Source organism: Pteropus vampyrus, unplaced genomic scaffold (genome assembly GCF_000151845.1).
Source record: "Pteropus vampyrus isolate Shadow unplaced genomic scaffold, Pvam_2.0 Scaffold15, whole genome shotgun sequence".
NCBI lineage: Eukaryota > Metazoa > Chordata > Mammalia > Chiroptera > Pteropodidae > Pteropus > Pteropus vampyrus.
The window spans coordinates 12,500,951-12,514,239 of NW_011888796.1; the positions used below are offsets into that span (position 1 = coordinate 12,500,951).

A 13,289-nucleotide genomic window follows, 5' to 3' on the forward strand; every position below is an offset into this window, starting at 1 on the left:
CAGCATGAAGCAGAGACATCCCAGTGAATGGTGCTGGTGGTTATCTTTATGAAACAAAGGAATTTGGACCAATACCTCATGTATGTATGTGGTAGTCCAAATCAATTCCAAATGGACTGAAGACTTAGGTGTGAAAGGCAAAACTAAAACTTTTAAAAGATGACAGAAGAGCATTTATATGACATTGAGGAAAGATTTTGTGTATTAAGACAAAACATACAAGGCAATCGCATTCGAATGAGAACTATAAATAAAAGTATAAAGAGGCAAATTAAATTTGGAGAAGATATTTGCAACGCATAATGATGGACAAAGGATTAGCATCTAGAATATAAATACACACACAGGCTGAACTGATCAGACCAAAAGAAAAATGGACAAAACTCTGGGATTGGGTACTTCACAAAAGAGGAAGACCAAATGGCCAAAATATCTACAAAAATCTGTTTAACTCCACTAGTATTCTAGAAAATGAGAGGCAAAAAATTTTTGAATACAATTACAGTTTCACAACTAGTATATTAGTAAAATTTCCAAAGTCTGACAGTATCAGGTATTACTAGGATGTGGGCACATTGGGATACTTATTGTTGGTGGAAATATAAATCGAAACAAAGCACTTCAGAAACACTGATATCGTCCAGCAAAATTAAAGATGCATCTTGCAACCCAGCAGCTCCACTCCTAGGGTATGTATATTCTGTGGAGAAACTTGCATGTGCATACAGGGGACACACACAGGACTATGCATAGCAAAACTACTTATAATAGCAAAAAAAAACTGGAAACAATCAAATGTCCATCACAGTAGAATGGATAAATTATAATATACCCATAAAATGGAATAAAATAGCAGTGAATAAATTCCAGTAAACAAAATGAATGAATTGCAATCTAATGCTGAACCAAAAATTTAGCTGTAGAACACAGTATGATTAAAGTTTTTAAATGTGCAAGATTTATAAACATTAAAAAAATAGAAGTGGCAAATGTTTTCTATTATAAATGTTGCATTTCTAAAAGATAGATTGTTGGTGATTCTAAAGTCTGGTATGAAATAGTGCAACGCTGAAAGTCACTGTGGCTTAATGGAAGTAAGTGAGTCTTGCTCTTGACAGCTGCCACTCTGCTCTTCTGTTAATATGTGCTTTATTGGATCTGGATTAGATCAGCTCAGGAGTCTGGCTCCTGCTGTCAAATGAATCACTAATTGGTTGACTGTTTGGCTGCCCTGGTTTAAGAATGAAGTTTGTGAGCCCAGGAACAGAGGTTCAGTCCCCTTGTGGTCCAGTTGGCTTTGCATTGTTTCATGTTCTCAGCCTGCACCTGTAAATGTGGAGGGTTAGTCATAAGAGGGACTGGACAAGATAAGAACAGATCTATCAGCTCAATTGAAAAATCAACTTTAAGCTCAAGGTTCCGGTCAGTATACAAATCACAGCACTGTTATTTATAAGCACTTGTGAAGATGTCGACCCAAATCTTATTAAACCATATAAGTCATAGCAGAAGAATCACGGAACTTACTTGACACCTACTCCTGCCGCTTGGATTAGTATCGAAAGTGTTCTTGCAGTTTAGATCCAGCCTTCTATATATAGCTGCTGATTTTATGAGACACGAATTCTGAACAAGATATTGATTCTCAAGAAATTAGGCTTTCATGATTTGAAAGTGTTTTATAAATGTATGAACATGAAGCCAACAGGAGAGGAAAGGTAGGTAAAAACTACTGCTATATAGCACAACAATCTTGAAAATACCAAGAATATTTTGGTTTGTTCCTGTTTCATACAGAAAGCATCAGAGTAAGGAATGACTGCAGGTAAGTAAAGCAGAAAGCTTTAAAAAAAATTGATCAGTGTAAAACTAGGTCAGTGTAGCTTCAGAGAGAATGGAAAAGACACACAGGGTCATGAACTAAACAAGATATGCATATAAAATTTTCTTGTAAGGGTATACAGTTGACCCTTGAACAACGTGGGGGTTAGAGGCGCCAACCTGCTGCGCAATTAAAAATTCACATATAACTTGTGACTCCCCAAAAACTTAACTACCAGTTGTCCCTCAGTATCTGCAGGAGATTGGTTCCAGGACCCCACCGTGGAAAACAAAATCCGAGGATGCTCAAGTCCCTTATATAAATGGCTTAGATCAATGCATACATGCAGCCCTCTTGCATCCATGGATTCAGCTAACCACGAATTGAAAACAGTAATTTTGATCTGCAGTTGGTTGACTCCTTGGATGCAAAACCCAGGTATACAAAGGGCCAACTGTATGTATATTGGAAAAAATCCACTTATAAGGAGACCCGTTAGTTCAAACCTGTGTTGTTCAAGGGTCAACTGGTTTTTGAAAAGCTACCACTTTAATAGTGGGTGACAATAAAAGTTCTTCTGTACCAAAGATGGAGAAAAGGAAGCTAGCTCATCAATAATATCCTCAACAGAGGAGAAACTGAATTAACAGGAGCAAAGAATAGCCAGCAAATAGGAGACTACTGTTGAGGTCCTCTTTGTCACTCAGGCTTGATCTTTATTTCTAAACCTCAAACTCAAGAAATAATTTTGTGTAATCTGCCAATATATCTTCATGGAAAGTTTAGAAATTCTTTAGTTTCAAGTGTTTCTCAAAAGAGGCCCAACTGTCTTGTTCTAAAGATGTTATGTTTCTTTCTGACCGGGTTTTAGTCTCATTTCAGTGCTCCAAGTACTTGCCGTCTGGCAATAGTTTAGAAACTCCCTTTTGCTTTCTCATAAATGTTGCTGAAAGCAAGCACGTAACGAAGAGTAAATGCCTTCCACTTATTTTTAGCAGGAAGCTGGAACTGAGATCCTCGCGATGCCCTCTCCAGACCTTGGGGAACTGTAGCTAGAGGCCTACACTGTGAACCTGACTCCTTTCACATGCCCAGGATTCTTCCTATAAAGATCTTTAAAGAGGCAACTGGACAGATGTTTTCTTTAATCTTCACTGGTTAAGACAAATCTGTGGAATGTAGAACTTCTAGAGTGGTGGGGGTTTTTTTTGTTTTTATTTTTTAGGCAAACAACATGAATGATCAATGTTTCCTCCAGTCCTCAGAACTGCTTGAGATCAAACTATGTGGATCTCTAAACAAAAATGATTTCTAAGCCTATGAGACTTGATTCTAAACCTTACCCTTGATTTATATTCTGAGAAATTGCGCTAAGAAGCTGTGTTCCATAAAAGCCTGGGGCATAGTCTTTTGCAATCTGTTAGGCAATTATTTTTTCAAAAGAGGGGGGTATAATAACTTTTGGTACATAATTAATTGAGTTCTAACTCTAAGTAAGAGTTCACAAATCACTGGAGGCCAGTCAGCTCATTTTGTTCCAAGAGATCTATAAATTCAGGTGCATTCCTCATGAGGCAAGTAAAGCTACATGGCTGATACTTTCTTTTGAGAAAGGGAATTAACTTTTCTTGGAGGTTCCTGAAGCTGAAGATGGAGAAGTAGAAAGCAATGAGCTATTATCTTTTCAATAAATTCTAATTTGTTTAAGTGCCAGAGGAAGAGAATACTATATCAAGTGATACAGGGCCCAGAAATGAAAAGATAATCATGGAAGACAGTACATGAGAATTTTGATACATGTCACAAGGCCATTTATGACTAAGTACCAAGTGAGCGATTGAAGGTGATAAGTGCTCATGAGTCAGAGAACGCTGGGGGCCAGAGCAACCCAGGAAAACTGCGTGACCATGGGGACACTAGCAGGGCTGTGAAGGATGTGGAGAGAAGTCCAGCGAGGAGGAAATGAAGGCAGGAGGGCTGGGAGCAAAGTTCCAGGTCAGTGAGAAGATCCCAGTCCTAGCACGAGGAAATGGTGGGTGCTCAATAAATATCTGTGAAAACCTAAAAGAGAGATTTTTTTAGAAACAAGAAAGTGATTAAAATACTCAGGGAAATTACATGGAGTCATATGGTATGCATTTGAGTTATTCGAACAAAGCTAAAATTAGCCAACTATATCAGAAGTACAGATGGGGAAAACAGAACACGAGGGAGACAAACCATTAAAAATCATCCTGAGGAAACATGGAAAATAATGTGCACGTGTGAAGAACCATCCGTTATATCCTTAATTAGTATAAATGCCTGTATTTTTAAAAAGCTGCAGAGGAACAAAGATGAGAAAGGTGCTACAAAAGTACAAGATAAAGGAGTGGAGCACATCAAAGCTTCCAAAACACAAGATGTCATGGAGAAGACCCGCGAGGAAGGCCAACTTCCATTTTAAAGGCTGCTCTTTACATTTTAGAATCCGGAGGGAAATGAGCTGGAAACAGACAGGAGCTTGTGAGCACATCCTGGGGTGGGGGTGGGGGTGGGGGTTGGGTGGAAAGGAAGGAGAAATCACAGTCATCTAGCAAAAGAGCTGAGGCGTGGGAACCTCTCTGTGACCCGGTATGTGGTGTACGGAGAACTTCGACCCTGAGCAGATGTCCTAAATCTGCTTTCTTAAAGCGAAATATGTTGTAGTGCTCAGAGAAACTTCCGTGAAGGAATTTGAAAAGATCACCACCACAAAGAAGTCTTTAAAGACAGCTCTTTCTGGCAAATTCCATTTAGGTCCTCTAAAGAAAAAGGACACCGAAACCCAACACTAGGTAAAGCAAGAAAAAGAGACCAGCGGAGACCTTTTCACCGGACAGGGTCTGAGCTCACGGCATCTTGGACAGGCCCTCCCTAACAACCCTCGGTGTGTCCCCATAAGTGACTCATTATTTATTAAGTGTCTGTCTCTAGGCCTTAAAACTAAGAGGGTGATGCTCACCCCTACCTCCCCAGAGCCTAACTGGATGGGGCACAGGGAAGTTACTCAAACTGTATTCCTTGAGCGAATGAGGAAAAGAATTCCAGCCATCAGAATGTGAAAACACGGAGATACAAGTTGCTAAAGGAAAAAAACTCAAAACTATATTCCAGGCTCGAGATTGGTTATATACTTAGTTTTTTATTAGCCAGCTGGGGATTATTTATTTTGTTATTTTTAGGTCCAAAAATCTTAGGCTTCTTTCTTTACCACTAGCTGTTTTAAAGTTAGAAAACAGCCCATTTAAATATTGGCCCAAGCTAAACCTCCCAGAGAGAGAGACAGGTGCTCTTGAAAGAAAAAAGTTCAAATTCAAAAAGCAAACCAACAAGAAAAAAAAAAAAGATTTTGGGATTGTATGCATTATCCTTTTATGAGTTTTGTGTTACAAATCTGAAGACAGTCTCATGGAGATAAAGTTTAGGGGTTAATTCTCAAGTTAAGTGTCAAGTGGAAGGAAGAGTTCACTGCAATTACTTTTTCTAAGTTCTTCTCATCGTGACCCCATCATGTCAATTCTCCAAATATCAGAGACAGTCACGTTCAAATTAAACACAAAAGGATTTTTCAAAGCCAAATAATTTTTTTAAGTGATCTCTGCCACATTTTCCCTCCACTAAAAACAGCTAACATTTATTGAGCAAGAATATGGCAAAGCATTTATATTTCATCTCACTTAAACCTCACAAAGCTGTATGAGGGACCTGAACTATGGAGAAATGAAGGAATTTTCTCAGAGCCACATAGTAAATAAATGCTTCCGAAGCTTGCTCTTAAACTACTGTATTCTATTCCATTAATATGGATAATTGGACATTGCCCAGGAAAAGTACAGCAACCACGGCAATACATGATCCTTCTAATCAATCCACTTTTTACATCTTATAAGCCCTTTTTAAAACTTTTTATTATGGAAGAAATTCAAACATACATAAAATAAATAGAACCCCAGGGACCATCACACAATTTTAATAATTACTAATATCTGGCCATTCTTGTATTCTTTTTACCTCTACCTACTCTTCACTCGATTATTATTTTTCTGCCGTTTTTTGAGGGAGAATATACATACACTGAAATTCACAAATCTCAACGGTACAATCTGACATATGGACACATACATGTAATCCACAGTCCTCCTATGATTTGGAACATTTCCATCTCCCCCGATAGCGCTTCCACATCCCTTCCCAGTCATTCTTCCTCATCCTCAGAGGCAACCACTGTTATTGTGTTTTTCGGGGGTTTTTTTCCACCTTGGATTAGTTTTGCCTCTTCTAGAATTTCTATAAATGGAACCACTCAGAATGTCCTCTTGTGTCCTGCTGATTTGCTCAGCATGTTTTTGAGAGTTAGCCAATGTTGCTGTATGTACCAGTGATTCATTCCTTGTTTGAATACACCACAATTTGTCTCTCCATTTTCCCTGATGCACATCTGAGATGTTTCTATTCTGGAGCTATTATGAATAAAGCTACTGTAAACATTCTTGTACGAGCCTCTTTGAGAACATGTGTTTCACTACTCTTAGGAGTGGAATTTCTAAGTCAAAGGAATTTCTGTAGGTTGGAATTTTATTGAAACCATTTTCTAAAATGGATGTACTAGGTTATATTTCCACCAGCAACGTATAAGAGTTGCTTACAGACTGGCCAACATTTGATGTTGTCAGTCTTTCTAATTTTAGTCATGGGTATGTAGCACTAGTTCACTGAGGTTTTAATTTGCATTTTTTTCTGATAACTAGTTATGTTGAGCATCTTTTCGTGTGCTTGCTGACCATCATATATCTTCCTTTGTGAAGTGCTAGTTTAAGAGTTTTGTCTATCTTTTTAACAGTGGATTGTCTTTATTATTGAATTATAGAGTTCTTTATTCTGGATACAAGTCCTTTATTAGATATACATTTGCCACTTTTTCTTCTAGGCTATGGATTGCTTATTTACTTTCTTAATAGTGCTTTTGATAAAAATAAATATTTAATTTTGAAGAAGTATAATTCATAAATTTTTTCTTTTATGGTTATTACTGCTGAGTCCTATCTAAAAATTAGTTGCCTACCCTCAGTTCATGAATGTGTTCTCTTATGTCCTCGTTCTAAAGCTGCATAGTTTTAGCTTTTATATTCAGGTCTAGGATCCACTTTAAATTAGTTTTGTATATGATGTGAGGTATTGGTTGAGGTTCCTTTTTTTTACATGTGGTTATCCAGTTATTCCTGAGCCATTTGTTAAAAACACTATTGTCCTCCTCCCACTGACTTTGTCCCTTTGACAAAAATCAATTGACCATATAAGTGAGCATCTATTTCTAAACTCTCTGTTCTGTCCTTACATCATACTTTTCTCTCTTCTGCCAGAGCCATACTGTTTGATTATTGTAGCTTTATATTGTAAATCTTGAGTCAGATAACTTAAGTTCTCTAGCTTTATTCTTCTTCTTAAAGATTGTTTTGGCAAGTCAAGGTCCTTTACATTTCCATATAGATTTTAGAATTACCTTGTCAATTTCTATGTTTAAAAGCCTGCTGGGATTATGATTAAGATTATACTGAATCTCTTCATTACTTTAGAGAGAACTGATATTTCAACAATAATAAGTCCTTCCAATCTATGAGTATGGTATCTCTTTTCATTTATTGGCTTTTTTCGGTGGGGTGGGGGGACACAACCGAACCTCTATTTACCTGACAGAAATAGTTATTCTTTAAAGAAAAAAAAGGGGCAACTCAATTGAGACTTAATTGATATACCAAAAAAACCTGCGCATATTTAACATATGTAATTTGATGAGTTTAGACAAATGCATATACCCATGATAACACATCGAAATCTATAAAAGAAAAAATGTTATCAGAAATATCTTATTCCAAGGTTAAAAGTGCTCTCTAGTCCATTTTATTTGTACTCAAAAACTTATTAGTAATTGCATTATTTTAATCCAGGATTACTTCAAATAATAGTTATTCAGATGACCCCTGAACAACATGGGTATGAACTGTGTGGTCCACTAATACACAATTTTTTTCAATTGACCCATAGTTCAAATCTGTGTTGACGAAAGATCAACTCCGTGGTTGGGAATCTGAGTATGTGGAGGGCCAACTATACTTATATGTAGAGTTTTGACTATGCAGAGGTTGGTGCTGTTCACATCCACATTGTTCAAGGGTCATCTGTAATTTCAAACACGGAAAAATGCATTCTCAAAAATGTAAATAAGGAAAATACATAACAGCTAATCAAGCAACATATCCGCCATTGTGATAAAACATATTTTTGTTTGTTTGGTGTTTACATTTTTTAGCAATTTGTTAAGGGGCTGGTCAAAGTGTATCTGAGAGTAGGGGAAATTAGTCAGTAGATTCAAGGGCCCGAGGTGCCGGATGACATCAGTTAAAACAAAAAAAGAGGAAAGAAGATGCTGACTGAAAGATAATGAGAAGTGGAAACCCCAGTTTCCTAGCGATAGCACAAGATAGCCCCTCTCGTTAACTTCTTAAAAAAAAGTGAAGTGTGATTTGTTAAAGGGAAAAAGCATTGGCCAGAGTGATTTGTGATATCTTGTACTCTAGTGTCACAAGTCGACCCTTGTAGCAGTACAAAGACCAAGAAGTGAGAGATAAGTCGTTCTGTAACCGAAAAGGGAAAACAGGGAACCGTGGGAGTAAGGGTTCTGCCTCAGTGGTGCTTTTTATGAGACTAACATCCATCAATGGTCAAGGTCTATGTGGCCAAATTAATGAGGTTAATGAAGCATTAATAAAATACAAATTTTGAATGTGATCTAGGTACATCTTTTCCTTTGTGAATAAAAGACGCTTTGAGATAACGGAACCAAAATTTAAAACTACTTTCTCTAGTATGTAGCAGAGATGATTTGGGCTAGAAATGGGAACTTACAGGACAAAATCTCAACCTACAATAATTTTTTAAAAAATCTTAATACATGAAATGTATGAATGGAACTATCAAAATCTTCAGTGGTCACCAGAGGTATCCAGCTTCAACGGTATAGTCTACATTTTAATTATCTGAAATTTAAATATGTGCAATCAACTCAAATTAGTCATTACAAAATTATGACAAATTCCCAAAAGAGAGGTGGGGGTGTGGGGGTGTGTGTGTGTGTGTGTGTGTTGGAGGTGGAAGTGGGGTCACAGAAAGAAAATCCTCTATTTAGATGTTTTTTAGCACTACAGTCTTTCCATTTTTCCCTTAAAAGAAGGATTGGACCGACAATAACTAAAAGAAATGTTGCCAGGCTTGGAGAAATATGTGCTACTCCTTTAAAATAAACACAGAAGGGCTGGGTCTTGGTCATGCACATCCACGGATTACTCATATTCACGTCTAGGGCCTCTCCCTGGCACAGCTGTGGAGTGGGCAAAATTTATGTTTAGATCCTCCTACTTCCCCTTCTGAACTATGGTCCTTTCTCCTTGGTCTGTCCAAGGTTCTTAATGCTTCATGCCATCCAGGGTAACAGCACGCCCTGGCTTGCTTTTCTGGGAATGTGGCTTTGTTCTTAAAATAGTGTCTCTCCCTCTCCTTCCACTTCTCCCCAAACTCTCCAAAAAAGTAAAAGTTAAAATTTTCTTCTTCTCAGTTAATCGACTGGGAGGAAAGAAATGTTGCGAATGAATTCACACTGGCATGTCAGTGACTAATATTTTTTTTTCTTTTTCCCGTGTGTGCTGGCATTCTCAAATTTTGTTAAGCTAACGGAATGTGTTCCTTAGGAGGAAAGCTCAACCCGCAGCATACCCAACAAAGAAACCTGGAGAGATCTGGGTTTCCCAAGCCATACAGTACTCTCAGACTGGTAGAGTCCTTCCTATGGCCAGGCCTTGTCACCTTCATAAAGGTAAAGTCAATACCCCCACTGATTCTTGAGCAAAGGGCTGGTGAAAAACTGTGGCAGATGCATAGGTTTTGAAAAATCTATTGAAATGTGAAATGTACACCTAAAAGTAATGTTATTCTAACAGTTTCCTCTTCTTAGTGTAAGATTAAACTGAATAATTAGCAAGGGTGCCAAGACCATTCAATGCGGAAAGAACAGTATTTTCAACAAATGGTGCTAAAGAAAACAGGATATCCACATGCAAAAAAATGAAACTGGACCTATACTTTAATCCATACACAAAAATTAACTCAAAATGGATCAAAGACCCAAATGTGAGGCCTAAAACTATAAAACCCCTAGGAGAAAACATAAGGGAAATGTTTCATGAAACTGAATTTGGTAATGAATTCCTGGATATGACACCAAAACAAGGACTACAAAAGAAAAAATTGCTAAATTGGACTTATCAAAATTTAAAACTTTTGTGTAACAAAGGATATTATCAGCAGAGTGAAATGGCAACCTACAGAATGAGAGAAAATATTTGTAAATCATATATCTAATAAGGGATTAATATCCAGATAACATAAACTCTTACGACTCAACAACAAAAAACGCAATTTATAAATGAACAAAGGATTTGAATAGACATTTCTCCAGAGAAGATATACAAATGGCTGATAATCACTTGAAAAGATGCTCAACATCATTAATCATTAATCATTAGGAAAATGCAAATCAACAGCACAATGAGATACCACTTCACACCCATCAGGATGGCTACTATAAAACAAAAACAAAATAACAAGCGTTGGTAAGGATATGAAGAAACTGGAAATCTTGTGATTGCTGGTGGGAATGTAAAATGGTGCAGCCGCTGTGGAAAACAGTATGACGGTTCCTCAAAAAATTAAAAATAGAATTACCAGAGGATCCAATAATTTCACTTCTAGTATATGTGCAAAATAATTGAAGGTAGCGGCTTGAACAGGTATCTGTACATCCACGTTCACAGCAGCATTATTCACAATAGCCAAAAGGTGGAAGCAACCCAAGCGTCCGTTGATAAATGAACGGATAAACAAAATGTAGTATAAACATACAATGGAATATTTTTCAGCCTTGAAAAGGAAGGAAATTCTGACACAAGCTATAATATGAATAAACCTTGAAGACATTATGCCTAGTGAAATAAGCCAGTCACAAAGGAAAAATATTGTATGATTCCACTTATGTGAGGCATCTAGAGTACCTCACAGGGTACAGAATTTCATAGAGACAGAAAGTAGAACGATGGTTGCCAGGGACTAAGGGAAGGAGGGAATGAGCAGTTAGTGTTTACTAAGTGTAGAGTTTCAGTTTCAGATGATGGAAAAAGGCTGGAAATACATAGTGGTCAATGAATGTACTTTAATGCCACCGATTTATATACTCGCAAAGGGTTAAAATGGTAAATTTTGTGGTATGTATATTTTACCACAATAAAAAAAAAAATTGAATAAACTTTTGAGGTAATTACCTTACCACACAGGTCATGTTTATAACCTAAAAATGTATTTCCAATATTTGTAATACATAAAACTAATAAAAAGTGATCTGATTCTTCCATTTTGACTCTGGGACATGCAACAAAAGACTTATAAGTCTCTCTGGATCCTGTTTAACAGTAAATTGCTTAGCTGGACTGGGTAGGGGTGGGACACAGCAAGCAGAAGGCCTGAAAGCTCTGGCTGGTCCACCCACTGACCCTGCGGCTCTCTGCAGCATTGGTGGCCACCCTTCAGAAGAGAAGTCATGGGCCCTTGCAAAAGAACTCTATGTATATTGCCTCCCAAGTACAAGTCTGAGAAGGGCTTTGCCCCCTCTAGGATTAACTGCACCTGAGCCCCCATTCCCCTCTCTGCAGTGGACAATCAGATTTAGTATACATTACAAAGACCCTCCTCTTGATCAAACTTTAGTCAAGCTCCTCTGAGCCCTCTTCTCCACTATGCCTCAACCTTGGCCATTATCCTTGCTGGGATCAAGTTCCTCATCTCCCGTCTTTGATGTATATGTCGTTGATCTGCCTTTGGCAAAAATCCTGTTATGGTGGTTTTGCAAGTATGCCCTACCCTTGATGTCTCCTCTTGGTAATTTTCCATACACTGAGCCCCTCACTCTGCTCATTCATTATTAATCCTCAGCCGCCTTTATTGTATTTGAAGTTGAGTCCCATCTCCCTCCTGCAATGTTCTTACTGCAATTGTCCTAAATAATATCCTCCTTAACATTTTAACAAGTGTCAGAATAACTTTTTCTTTAACATGGACTGGCAGGAACCTTGGAAGTTTAAAATTTTTAGCCTTTCAAGGGCAATAATGCCGCAGGGGTCATAGTTATTGAAAAGTAACCAACAATTTATCCAATCATTTAATTGTGTTCTGGTAAATAAAATCCAACAGTGATTGATCCCATAGATTTATAACCTTGTAAAAGCTAGAAAATTTAATGATTACATCCGAGTTCTCTTGGGAGAATGGAAAAGAAATTAAAGTGATTTAAAAAGCAATGCCTAAGGCTTGAAATACTGTTGCAGGCAATCCAAACCCTAGACTTGTTTACTATCTCTACTGTCTACTCTACCTCCTACCCAACACACTTCTACTCACCTCCCCATCCACCCTGCACACACACACACAGCTCTTGCTGTGAAATGGGCATCAATTACCCACTTTTCCCTCCCACTTTGCAGGATTCATGCCTGGGTTCCTCAGGGCCACAGCCCTAGGGAGAGTCGGCAGCCTTTTCTGAGAAACTGGTGGAAGCTGCTGATGCTGTAGGCGACATGTGATGCTGGTGCGACCCAACCCAGTCTGTGCTTAGAAGAGAAAATGCACCAGGGCTCTGGTGTGTATCTGTCTGCGTAACCACTGGAGAAGCTGTCTCTTTAGGAGGAAGTGGGGCGCAGCCTCCCCATATCCCACTTAGGTACATTAAGGGGTGGAAAAGCACTTGAAGAAGCAGAAAGGCAAAGGCCAGAACTTATCCCTGGGCACACAACTGCTTTCTGCATTCAGGTGGTACAGACTCATTCAGAAGGAAATAATCTATTCCGCTTACACAAGGAGAAAGAAGTATGTCCTTGTTCTTTGTCAAGGTGTCCCAGGGAAGCCTGGTGGCTCTCACTAACAGAAAATAACTGCTTTTCATTTGCATCACACCTAAATAATGGAAAATGTTTCCGAAATGTGTCTGGAAACCTTTGTTTCATCAGAGATGCTTTACATTTACTATAAGCACATCTTCCTCTGGCTCAAGGCCATCTGGGTTTCCAGAACAAGGGGTGTTGACTGGATTAGGTAACTAAGCCAATTTGTATTAATAAACTTTATTACTAACTTCCTGACCTGGGTTATAGGCCCACAATTAGTTGGTTTCTAAATGAGAATGATATTCAGGTTTTTTTAAATGGCAATCATTTTATTCATCAAGTTTTCTAAGTAAAACAGAGCTTTCACTCGGGGCTTCTGACTGGTAATGAGCTAATTGTTAATCACCTAAACATGTACAACCCTCCCCACCCCACCCCATCAAATTCTAATTTAATATTTTTCC

At 38.1% G+C, this 13,289-nt stretch overlaps 1 long non-coding RNA gene across 1 annotated transcript in view; it reads right to left on the minus strand.

Moving 5' to 3' along the window:
* Window positions 1-965: 965 nt before the first annotated feature.
* The window catches only part of LOC111735822, a 48,468-nt gene continuing 36,144 nt past the window's right edge, over window positions 966-13,289 (minus strand). Inside the window, exon 4 of the long non-coding RNA XR_002778986.1 lies at window positions 966-1,326. This is a non-coding gene — a long non-coding RNA (uncharacterized LOC111735822). The remainder of the gene's footprint in view (window positions 1,327-13,289) is intronic.